Below are 13,690 nucleotides of genomic sequence, written 5' to 3' on the forward strand. Positions count from 1 at the left end.
TCTCCATTCTAGATATCATATGGATTGATACATAGATTATTAATCATTCTCTCTGTCCATTTGTTGTTTCCCGATTTCTGATTTATGAAGACTGGCTGATTGAACAAATCAAATCAGTCCTGGCTTGGCTAAGCACTCACATGTATCATCATTAAATCATTGAGGGCCCCACAGATATCGCTTTTATCCCGAAGGTAAAAGGAATGGATAAACTTCGACTCATATGGCTTGTTCTACTACTTACTGAATCATACACAAAGGCACGTTTTATAACACCGAGTTACCAATGTGGTTTCGTGCAATCAATGTACAACCAACTCATAGTAACAACTCATATCTCTAGGTTTGAAGAATATAAGTTATTATCGTCTCATGACCACTCGTCATAAAATCCATGAAGTGATTCAAATGAGCGCGGGTTGAATCCAATACTCAGGACTTATGAGCACTCATGAGTGTTGTAGCACAACTTTGTCCACCAACTTGGACCTCTACAAGACAACCCATGACAGTTTTGATTCATATCTACTTCTTACATATGACCGACTGTGGATGGTTTGAATAACTTAGTCATTCCGGAAGAATAACCTAGTTATTATGGAAGTCAAAACATGCAAAGTGAAACACAAGAATAAATGAATCAAATATGGTATCAAACCCTATGAATATAAACACACCACTTTTATTTATCACCATACTGATTACTCATTATTCATTGTTTCGGTTTTATCAACTTTATACTTGAATTAAAAACGCTAGTTGTCCCATGCTCCAAGCATGTACCCTATGTTTTTCTAAACAATAGCTTTGTCATACACCAAGTACGCACTCTATGTTTGTCTATGATCCTTACTTTGTGAAATAAACCAATTGACCAACTTTCAATGATTCTAATTTCACACTCCCAAATCAAAATCTTGTTAGGATTTTAACTTAAATGCACTACCCTCTTGCAATGGATGTGTACAAAGTCACAAAGACTTGTCAACAACCATTACAGAGTATTCCAATGAAGACCTACTCCATGGACACAAAGCCTTATGTTTAAAGTATGCATTGTTTTGAACATGCTTCTTGCACTAAGTTTTTTTTTAATCTTACACAGATTGCTTCAATCTATGGAGACAACTCTATATTCCCATTTTGACTACCACTTTTGAAAAAGAGTTGCCTCTTTTCAAACTATGTCAATATGGCCCTTCCAAAATTCACACTATACTTCCAACTGTCCTTGAGCAACCAATCTTTGGTAAACCTTAGATTGTCCTCGACAATTGCTTAATCACTTTAGTCATATCCAATTCTAGACATTTTCCTCCTTAATGCCCCAAGGCATTTGGAAAATTCAGAAAGGATAAATATTATAGCACATGTAATCGATCTTGTACCCAAAGTAAGTGAGACACGATTCATGATGTTTCACATAAAGACATGGTTCTAGACCAGTCTTTTGCCATAATAATTTTTTGTTTGCCATATTCTCAAAATTTGACTATGAAAAGGGATGTCGTAATCATAATCGAATTTTGAGAACATAATATATAGAATTTTCTTAAGTTGAACCAAACCAACATAAAATTCATATATATATATATATATATATATATATATATATATATATATATATATATATATATATATTCTTGACTAAGATGATTAAAATCTCAATCTAAGCCTTTTAGAATTGAAATGAAGTATAATTTCATCTCCCTTAGTTATAGCAAAACAACTTTTTCAACCCCTGCAACCTCACGAATTGAAACTTTTGTTTTCTATAATTAACATTGCTAACTTGCAATACTTATCATAATTATCATGCTCCCACTAACATGATGATTATTAGCATAATACTTATGCTCCTACTAGCTTTGACATGTATCCAGAAAACAACTGGACTTCTAGAGGTCAATACTAGATTGCTTTGATAAGACTTTATCAAAATCATACATCTTATCTTAGATAGCTCACAGGTGTGTCTAAACAATTTCAGAACTATGAAAAGGGATGTCGTAATCATAGTCTCAATTGTTTAGATCTTTGCTATCTGCTTCAAAACTACTTGGTGGAAGTGTTTCCTCACCATCATTTTCATGAATCGGAGAGAAACCTTATGACCCTTAGATTTTATGGTATATGTGTTCCTTTCCATGTGAATTTTTGTCAAAACCATAATCACAAGACAAGATTAGTGACAATTCCAAATTCATATGGACTGAACTTGTGCAATCTTAAATTCTTGCCACCTGGCAGCTCAAGGGCATGTCATTGCTTCCAAGTTGATATGCAACCAATTGAGAACTCTAAGAACTCATATGCAAAGCCAACTTTAAGTGGAATGGGCACAAAAATTGAAATATGTCAACTAACGGTTTTTTATTCTTGATTAGATCTTGAAATTCTTTTTAGGATCTTTAAGACTCCCACTGTCCTCTTGACATATAAGACTATCTTACCAGATATTCAAGAGGTAGTGTGGATTCTTTATCAAGACAAACACTTCACACAATTGGCCTAAGTTAGTCTTTGTTTTATCCAAAACATCACAACTTACCAATTTCAAATGTACAAGAGTAGGACGCTTTTACTCTTACATTTGACAAGTGTTTTAAACCTTTCTTTAAGATATTTACAGTCTTGGAGTATGACTCTAAGACTTGTTTTGAAACGAATTATGACTCATCTTCTTGATTTGACCACTTCAACAATTCATAGCTCCTCTTCTTAGCTATCAGAATGCACTTAGAGGATGAATTGTGATAAGGTCTCTTAATCATTAAGATGATCATATAACATGATACTAAAGTACTCTCCCATTTTTTCAGATTTGGAAACTTTTATCCTTCTGCCTAATTTGATTCTTCTCATTCGTTCCGCCATACATCGAAATTTTTCCAATGTATCAGAATTACACTTAAGCCTGTAAGTATAACCATATTTACTAAACTTTAGTAAATCATGACGAATAGTCTTAACGATTATTTGTGGTGGGCTTGATCATTGCACAAGAATGTGTACTCGATCCCTTAGTCCTTTACTTGACTCACACATCCATTTGAACAAGTAATTAGTCTTAATTTTCCAATGTTTGAAAGTTCTCATTCATCATACTATACAACTTGCATGATTCCAAGTTTCGGTCTAATTGAAACTTGGGTGATGAGAAACTTTCCTTATTTGGTAAATTTAGACACTACCACAAAAGAAAGAATCAAAACCATTTCCTATATTACTAGCAATGGAATCATATAAACAACAATTTTTTTTTCACAAATGTCATTGTAAGGATACTTAAAATAAATAAAGTCAAAAATTTCCTTTTATTTTAAAAACTTTGCGGAAAAACTTATCCTTACAATCCATATGAAAACCTTGTTGTTATATATTCCTAAGCAATGTGTCATAACTCCTAAGTAACAGCTTCAAAGTTCTGATGCGATCGAAGTCCATCTTCGCGATCAGAAGCAGCATATACTTCCTTTAAGCTTTCTCTCTTTTCTTTGATTCTTATAGCATCACCATGTGACTTAGTCACATTATGTAATAAAAATCTCCAAATAGGAGCTTAACAGAGTTAGACAATGGACTTTACCTGAAGTAGAGTCAAACTTATTGACTTTAACATCCTTAGGTAAATTTGGCAGCTTCGCAAACAGTGCCCCTTCCTTTGGCAATTTTAACAAATGGAGCATTTGGTAATGATACATGGGGCTATCACAGACTTAGCTTTTATCTTTACCATTTGGTCAACCGAGTTGACTATGGCCGATCCCTTTCCATTGGGAAGAGAATGTTTTTTCTGGATTTCCAGTGTCGCCATTGTCAATGTCTATAAAGTTTTGGGAAGTCGATCTTCTAATCAAATTTGCTTTACTAGCCTTCAAAATCATTGTTGATTCAGCAGTACCAAGCAAATAGATAAGATCATTAAGGATCTTGTCATATTCTGTTTCATAGGAGTCCCAAAGGAACTCACTATGTGACTTAAAAAGTGATTGAACCACCAACTTTCTAAAGACTTTGACATCCAACTCTCCCGGCTTGTCAATATGTGACTTCATCTCCATGATGTGATCACACCTAGACCTTGCCTTGCCAATAGGGCTTAAGTGACCTTGAACTTGTGGGTTAGGGAGAATAATTGGAGGAGGTGGAGGAAGTGAAATTCCAAGAGATTTTGGAAGATCATATATGTCTGAACTAGACATCTTTTGGGAGATATTCAAGTTTAGTTGATTTAAAGTCCTTAATATAACACCCAATATGAAATATTAAGGCTAGGACCCAACAACCTATTTATAACTGGAAGAGGGATGTCGTAATCCAAGTTATAAAATAGTTGAAGGTAGCTAAATGATGATTTACCAATTTCCACCATGAAAAACGAAATATAATTAAGTTTTAATTGGATTTGAAACTTCTAGATCTTTTGAGATACATTGAACTTTCAATGGCATGTTTGAATCTCGATTGTGCCCTCTCAAGTTTATGACTGGGATGTCGAGGATCACAAACAAGGTGTGAATAACCATGCAAATTGACTTGGTACCCTTAATTTTATCACCCAATCGATGTGCCGGTTAACCACACTCGCTCCACCGATCTATAATAAAACTTAAGTCACCCTTTGTCACACATTGTCGGTCCCATGTTAGTGTGTCGGTTAACCACACACGCTCCACTAACGACTTAACAAAGGTGCAAAGTATAATTTCATGGGTTAGCACCATTTCACATTTTCCTAAGTAACTAAGATTGGGAATTTATAAGTGTTTTAGTTACTTAGTATTTATCATTATACTTTTAATGAAGGGAGAATTATAGTCCTTGTCCTACCCGTTCGGCTAACGACCCTCCACCAGTCAAGGAAGCGGTGGGTGAGAGTGGACACCCATTAAGTTGCCATTTTATAGGCAACAACCTTATACACCCCCCCCCCCCCTTATAGATCGACTTCGTGAATGAGGCCTACTAATGATAACACGACTTGCTCTTATACATATATATAAATATTATTAACTTATAATATTATAAAGTATAAGGGTTGAATTTTATCTTTTAAAATTCTAAGGGCTTAACTTGGAAATAAAGTATTCATTAGAGAAAAAATTTCAAATTCCAAAACTTGAGGGCAAGTTTTGAAACTATTCAAAACTCTTGGATTTTCATAACTTATGAGTTTTAATTAAAGCTTTAAAACTTTTAATGAAGAGACTTTTGGACATCCATAACTTGAGGACAAGTTATGGAGCCATAAAGACTATTTATAAGAAAAGACTCTTCATTTTTTGTAACCTAAGGCATTTTTATGAGTTTTAAGGTTCATAAATGTGACCTTTTATGTAACTTGAGGACAAGTTACAAAAACACATTTTATGAACTACCTCTAGATTAATTAGGATTGAAAACAACTAAAACACAAAAAAAAATTTCTCCATTAATCTAAACTAACTCATAAATCAAGGAAACATAAAATTTTTGGTAATCCATAACTTATGGAGTTAAATGCTTGTTTTATGATGAAACTTTTCATGTTCCATAACTTAATAATAAGTTATGGAATTCCTTAAAACATTAACACCAAATTTTGTAACTCCATAAAAACTTTGAATCAAAATTTTTTTTAAAACCTTTTCATATCCATAACTTATGGAGGTTTCAAAACACTTAAGATCACAACTTTAAAAAAAACTTTTGAGCTCCAAAATTTTATGACAAAATTTGTAACTCCTTAAAACATTTAGATCAAACTTTTAAAACTAATAAAATAATCATATCATTTTATCTTTTACTAAGTTTGACCTAATTTAACTCATATAGCAAATGATTCAAATTTTACAAATAATTAGTTTTTCACAAAACAAGTAATTATCTTAAAATTTGACAAACTTCGTGTTTTTTTTCAACTTTGAAAATCAAACATTTTCATGAATATAACAGAAAACAACCCATGGCTCTGATACCACTGTTGGGTTATGGGCATTCTAACACTCCTAAGTGTACATGCAACCCTAAATACCTTGGATCTATGTTTTCTCTATTATACATACAAATATGAATATCCAAGGTATTATCCTAACTAGCATACCAAAACATGGATACTAGGGTAATAAAATAGATAGAATACATACCTTGTTGTTGTTGTTTGACTCCATGAAGCTTGAGAGCCTAGTGCCCCAAGTGTGACACCTCAAATGGTTCACACAAAATCATGAACACTTTGAATAACCATGAGAAGAAGACACTCCAAGCTCAAATTGACTATCCCTCATATGTGTATTACTTGTGTCAATTTCTTGAGCTAAAGGGGTCCTTACTCCTTATATAGTGTGCATATTAGGGTTACACCATGTAACCCATGACTATACCCATTCCTTATGCTCCATGGGTTTTAACCTCCATGGCGTATCCATGGACCACCACATGGGTTAAACCCAACATAAGGAATCTTGGATCGTAAGCCCACATATATAAGAATGAATGATTTACACAATCAATCCCCATATATTTAATTAGTTTCTTTTGATCAATAAATTAAATCCAAATTTATTCTTGATCAATACTAATTAAATAACATAATTTTATATTAATATATTATAACTTATAATATATTAATATGTCACAAATGTCCTCTTCTCACAAACGGTCTATCCAAATGTCCCGATGCCATGCAACCCAAATAGACCATGCCGAGTCGGGTCAAGTCTTACCAATTATAGTTATGGACTTAGACACTAATCCAACAGAGAGTCCCTTGAACTAATGGGATCTCGCAGAAAGATATTGACTCGAGTTGTACTAGTTTTTAATAGTTTATAAGTCTAACTTTATCGCTACGGAACGTACCAGTATTTCAACGTGGGTCCGGAGTAGTCTCTCCTGCGGCGGTGATCCTTAGTATCTTCCTGTTTGCGCCAGAGTTCTTTGTTATTGGCAATCCTTCTTGAGATGTCCTATCTCACCGCATATGTGACATATCTGGCTTGCACCAACGTCAGTGGTGGAAGTGATGTGCAGGGTTGGAGTTATGTGGACACGAGCGCTTTCGTTGTTCCTCCTTTTTGGACAATTCCTTTTATAGTGTTCGTTTTCACCACAACCATAGCAAGTCAGACTGACTCCGATGCTAGTGATTTAGAAGATGGTTTGTGCCGGCGTTCTACAGACACGAGCAGTGTGCCCCATTCTGTTGCAATTGTTGCATTGCAATTCACGACAAACTCCGTTATGATGAAATTTACACTTTTCACACTTCGGGAGTGTTCCCTCATATCGTTTGATCGGTGCTGAAGTGGCAGGGGCCGCCATTTGTTGTTGTTGCATGGAAAGTCTTTGAGATCGCTTGCGCTCATTTTTGGCTTGACGCTTTCGTTTCCTATACTCATATTTGTGGCGTTAGGGGTTTGTGACTACTATCTTTAGTTGATTTCCCGGGTTGTTACAACAATTTGAACTGACAACACCGTTTCCATCTTTGTGTGCGTTGCTAGCGTTGAATTGTGCTAGGACAGTTGTCATGGTAGCTGTTACCGCGGCTTGGAAAGTAGCGGCGTCTATATGCAGGGTCGTGGTTTCGTCGTTTGGCTGACTATTTCTGGATGACGACATGATTCTATTATACAATAAAAAAATGAGTTTGTGAGCAATTATGGTCAGCCCTAGATGTATTCAAATCATTCATGTTGATGTAAAGTTTTCGTTTTGTTAAACTGTTCTTGATGGTTTGACCTACATCCTTATGATGCAGTACTGGTGAAGAGTAGAAGTAAGTTCATAGAATGGTCACAAGACGATTGTCATCCGAACTAGGCTATCATTGGTTGGTGGATAACATGATCCAACTTTCGACAAGAATTGGAAGTGATCCTTGAGCTAAATTACCATAGTTCAATAATTTGACGAGAGCGAGATTTAGATAGAATTCTAACGATATGAGGATGAAAGTATTTGGACAATGATTGTCGCAGGGATTAGTCGACTGTCAATATCATTGATATTTAAGATGTAATAAGTTCAGGAAAATTTGACCTTGGAGTAGGTCTTACATCAATATTTAGAAGTGGGAGAAAGTTTGACAGAATGAAGATCTAGTGAAATAGTACCTACAGTACAGGAGTAGTTACATGGAAAAGTGCTACATAGAGCATAGATACGAAGGCTATTCCTTAAACCAAAAGAGAGGACGAGTAGAGTATCTTCTACCGGCGACGGGTACCCCTCAGGTGAACCCTCAAACTTGACATTTGACGCTCCATGTCGAGAAGGTGTCGTTCATAAACTCACTGGCGAACCCGGAGTTCTATGACTTCAGTCCGAGTCGCAGCAAACTCTTGATGTAGGGCCTTGTGGTCTCTCCTAGACCTCTCACGAGCATCTTCAAGATGAATGGTGTGGATGGTATGCATTCTCGCATTAGCATTAACTTCCGTGATTCGATGGAGAGTTGTCCTGCCATGTATTTCGTTTCGGGCAACTCTGCGGACCAGGATTGGCAAGACCCTGTCTGCTGAGCCTCCTTCGCTCAGCTCATAAAAGCTTCGGTCTCCATTGAATGACATGGGTTGATTCTGCTCTTGGCTCCATGTTTCCAAGTTTTCCACCCATGGAGGCGTCGGGCCTTAAAAAGTTGGACGAGGGTTAGGATTTGGGACACGAGCCACAGGGGGTAGATTCTCAACTTCTGGCTCGGGATCAAGATCCTCTAGAAGGTCTTCTACCAGATCATCATCTAAGGGGAGTTAAGGTTCTGCTTCTAGTTCAGCATTTAGCCCTCCTCCATTCTCTTGACCGGGAAAGTAAGGGTCGTCGGGGAGGTGGAATCCAACCATTTATCTAGACGAGCAATAAGGGTAAGGAATTTATCTAACAATTCTAAAATAAAGCAATAACCAAATAAAAAGTTTCTATAAGGGAAACTTACTGTTAATCCTAATAAGTTTGTTCTTTGAATGAATAGTGCCTAAAACACTCCTATAGTATTTTTACTTTATGTTTTGTTCTCATGTTCTTCTGTATATGAAGATGTATATGTATAATTTGGTAAGTTTTAGGTTTGTTGCAACACCCCAATCGCTCCCCGATACACGTTCACTGTATCTCAAATAAATATAGTTGATCCGGCTATATTCATCCCAGATACGATTACATAACTGCCAAGGTTTAACTGTTGTGTCCAACCATTAAATACTTTTGTTCTGTCCTAGTGACACTGATTTTAGTATGAATGCAGGTATGTATACTTGGTTAAATATTTTATTATTTAAAAGTATAAACTCTTGTTCAGATTATTTTAATCCCATTGTGTTTATAGTTTGTATATCTTTTATGGGTTGATATACTCGATTCACTATAAACAATGCTCTAATACCAATCTGTCACACCCCAAAACCGAAACGGCGGAAACGTTCGGGGGTGGAGGACGTCATGTACAGTATCATAACAATGCAAAGTAGTAAACAAGCAACAACATCATCCATTGCATTAATAGTATAATTTGATACAAGTGTGTTCTTTCATAGGAATAAGACACCAAAACAAATAATCAAAATAAAAGACGAGTCTTGAACATGCTCCTTCTTCTCAAAACCTGGTCGATTGTACCTGTCTACTGATGACCTGAGAATACAAGTTATTTTGAAAGCGTAGATCAGCATTTAAGCTGGTGAGTTCATAAGTATTTAGTGTCAATGTTTGTATAAGTTTACTGAAAATGTTTGTAAATGTTCAATGTAAATGTTTGTATATGTTTGAAAACTCCTAGAAAATCCTATATTTTCTACTAGTATAAAAAGTAGTCTTCTACCAAGACCCGACTGTTTTGTATGTTTGTTTCTCTGTAAAAGTGAATGCTTTTCCCAAATATGACTATTATAACCAAAATATAGTTTTATATTACCCTTTATGTGAGAAGATCACAATTTGAATATAATGGGAAGATGTATGTGTACTACAGTATTATTTGTATTAACTACTGAAATAATAACTACCTTAAAACCAATGGTTTAATTTAGGTATAATGTGATGAGGTTGTTACCATACCAACTGACTAAAACACGACGATGAAAGACGTCGGAAGAAATGACATTTGGCACCCGTAGACTTGCAAGTCCCACTGTAGAGAACATCAAGGTGTAGGATAGTCAATCCAGTATAGATCTATACGCAAACTCACGCTCTCCCTCCAGGAGATTCTGGTTACAAAACATGACACAACGACATGGTCGTTGTGTCATAAAGTAGTATCTCACATTATGTTATCTCTGAATCTTGTTATAGTATACTCGTTATAGTAATAGTATGTACTAGTGTAGTGTATATTCTCTCTGTCTAGTATGTAGTATGTTTTCTTTGTTTCTCATCATAGTATGTTCTCTTGTATAGTGTATAGTATGTATTGTTTCTCGTTATAGTATTCTCTATCTGTTTCTCTTTATAGTAAGTATTGTTTCTCGTCATAATATTATCTATCTGTTTCTCTTTATAGTAAGTATTTATATATGATAGTATTCTCCTAAACTATACTTATTATAGTTTACTAGTAATTTCTATAGTTTGAATGAATGAAGGTATGCCTTTGCTACCCAAAGGTACTGAACTGATTTATAGTACTTTTATATCTACATATGTATACATAATATATAACTAATATTTAAACGACATTAGGACAAATAACTGATACTCTTAGGCCACATCCAAACAAGAAAAAGGAAATAAAGCGAGTTATCAGTCCTAAATCCTTTAAACATTACTTATATAACTATCATATATAGACATGCATTTGACAATATATAAGTTTAAAAAGAAGTTTTGTAAAACATTTGAAGAGTTTAATAATAAATATTGATGACTTGATGTCAATTCATAAAACGATTTAAAAGCAATTTGGTTGACAAGACAATTTAAAGTATAAGAAATCATTTGTTTGAAACACAGTTAAAGTATAAGAAATCATTTGTTTGAAATACAGTTATAAATCACATGTGATTGATTATATAACTACATATTTTCTACTTGTATTCCCCCCTCCCCCATAAAAGCATTTAAAATCATTTAAAAGATAAGTTAAAGGGTATGAACTCACCTGTAGTGAGTGATGCGAATGTAAGATCGGTAAAGGATGCTAAGTGTCAAGTGAAGACTTGAGCACACACGGATCCTATTTAGCATATAATGACACATATATGCATCTAATTAGTGTTTATAACATCTAATCATGAAATTGAACAACCTTAGGGACTAGGAAACACTTGTTATGAAGTGTTAAACCACATATGGTTGCATATAAGGAGTGTAGGGCCTCACATAGGAGTTTACGGCCCAAATGGTAATACCCACATGATTTTACGGCCCATTGGTTTACGACCCAATGAGTTTACGGCCATAAACACATGGTAATTTGTACCAAAGTGTGTGTTAAGGTCTAATGATCTTCCAAGAAGCGTTCTAGTTCATTAACTTAGCTCCTAGAAGAGTTTAGGGTCAAGATGGCACCATTTTAGGGGTTTACGGCCAAGGGAGATGCTCTTGGCCGTAAACACCTTATGTTCTTGGGGAAAGCCTGTTTTCAAGGCCTTAATCCAATATCCTAACTAGGTAACAAGTCGATGAGGTAGATACTTGTGATTTGAAGGCAAAAGGAGGGTGTTTTCGGCCCAAAAACACCTAAGTGCTCTTGATGTTCTTGAGGATCTTGAAGATTAACCCAAAGGAAGATGTTAATGGATGGAATTAAAGGGTGATTCTAGATAATGAGATGTATCAATGATTCAAGAGAAGAACACTTACAATCTTGAAGATCCAAGAGTAAAAATCGGATGCTAGTTGAGAGAGAAATCAACTTCTTGAAGTTGAAATGGTAAAAATGAAGAAAAATGGCCAAGAAACATATATATATATATATATATATATATATATATATATATATATATATATATATATATAGCCAAGAGTTTACGGCCGTAAACTCATGTTGGGGTGGCCGTAAACTCCAAATGATGGAGTTAAAACTTGATTAGTACACTAGTGGCTCAAGCAGATACTTCCTAACACTCATTCCATTGGTTTGTACAAGATAGAAATTTCAGGTTGTCATAGAATTGCACATCAGTACTGGAAAAAAAATATAACACTATCAAACTATGAGTAAAAAATGATACATTTATCCACAACCTTGACATGTAGAGCTCTTTTAGGGACTCCATCACCACTAATACGTTCTAAAAGAATTGTGTCTATTGAAATTTTTTCTTTTCATTTTCTTATGACATTTTTCTTACATGTAAAAGTTTATATAACATGTTTGGTGTTTAATGCTAACTCAATTACTTATAAGACATTTGAAAAATCATTTGAGAATATGAAAAGACAAATGAGTTTCAAATCAATGTGGTGCTTATAAATATAGTCATTTGAGAATATGAAAAGACAAAATAGATTCAAATCAATGTGGTGCTTAGAAAAATGCTTATCTTGTAATATATATATATATATATATATATATATATATATATATATATATATATATATATATATATATATATATATATATATATATATATATATATATATATATATATATATATATATATATATATATATATATATATAAACAAATTTAACATTTTTAAGTTTAGCGTCATATTATTAATTCTAATTATCATGCGAAGACACATGCTAATAATTAATATTAATATTTAAATTTATAAATTACTGTTATGCATTTGATGTAAATTAATTATTATCGGTGTCTAGTTTAAGAAACGTAAATCAATTTATATAGTGGAATTTAATATTTTAAATTTTTCATTTTGCTCCAAACTATATTTCTTAATAATATCTTAATTCAAGTCTTCAAACTTTTAACAAATATTAATAATTTGTTCATGTATAATTGATTTGTATAAAAAACTTTGTATCTTATATCTTTTAAAAATCAAGATATGACTAATATGCTTTTTTAATATATATATATATATATATATATATATATATATATATATATATATATAAACAAATTTAACATTTTTAAGTTTAGCGTCATATTATTAATTCTAATTATCATGAAAAGACGCATGCTAATAATTAATATTAATATTTAAATTTATAAATTAGTGTTATGCATTTGATGTAAATTAATTATTATCGGTGTCTAGTTTAAGAAACGTAAATTAATTTATATAGTTGAATTTAATATTTTAAAATTCTCATTTTGCTCCAAACTAAATTTCTTAATAATAGTCATTAATTCAAGTCTTCAAACTTTTGACAAATATTAATAATTTATTCATGTATAATTGATTTGTATAAAAAACTTTGTATCTTATATCTTTTAAAAATAAATATATGACTAATATGCTTTTATAATATATATATATATATATATATATATATATATATATATATATATATATAGAGAGAGAGAGAGAGAGAGAGTTATGTTCAAATGTTATTACTATCTATTGTGTGCTTGTAAAATTGATTCTGGACCAATCATTTTAGTTATTTTAAGAAAGTAATTAATGCATATTAAATGTTGAAGTTTTAATTAATGTTCATTATATCTTTAACATCTAATATGTATTAATTACTTTATTAAAATAACTAAAATGATTGGTCCATAATCAATCTTACATGCAGACAATATATATATATATATATATATATATATATATATATATATATATATATATATATA

This window comes from Lactuca serriola, chromosome 4 (genome assembly GCF_051521515.1).
Source record: "Lactuca serriola cultivar US96UC23 chromosome 4, Lser_US96UC23_V15, whole genome shotgun sequence".
Taxonomy (NCBI): Eukaryota; Viridiplantae; Streptophyta; class Magnoliopsida; order Asterales; family Asteraceae; genus Lactuca; species Lactuca serriola.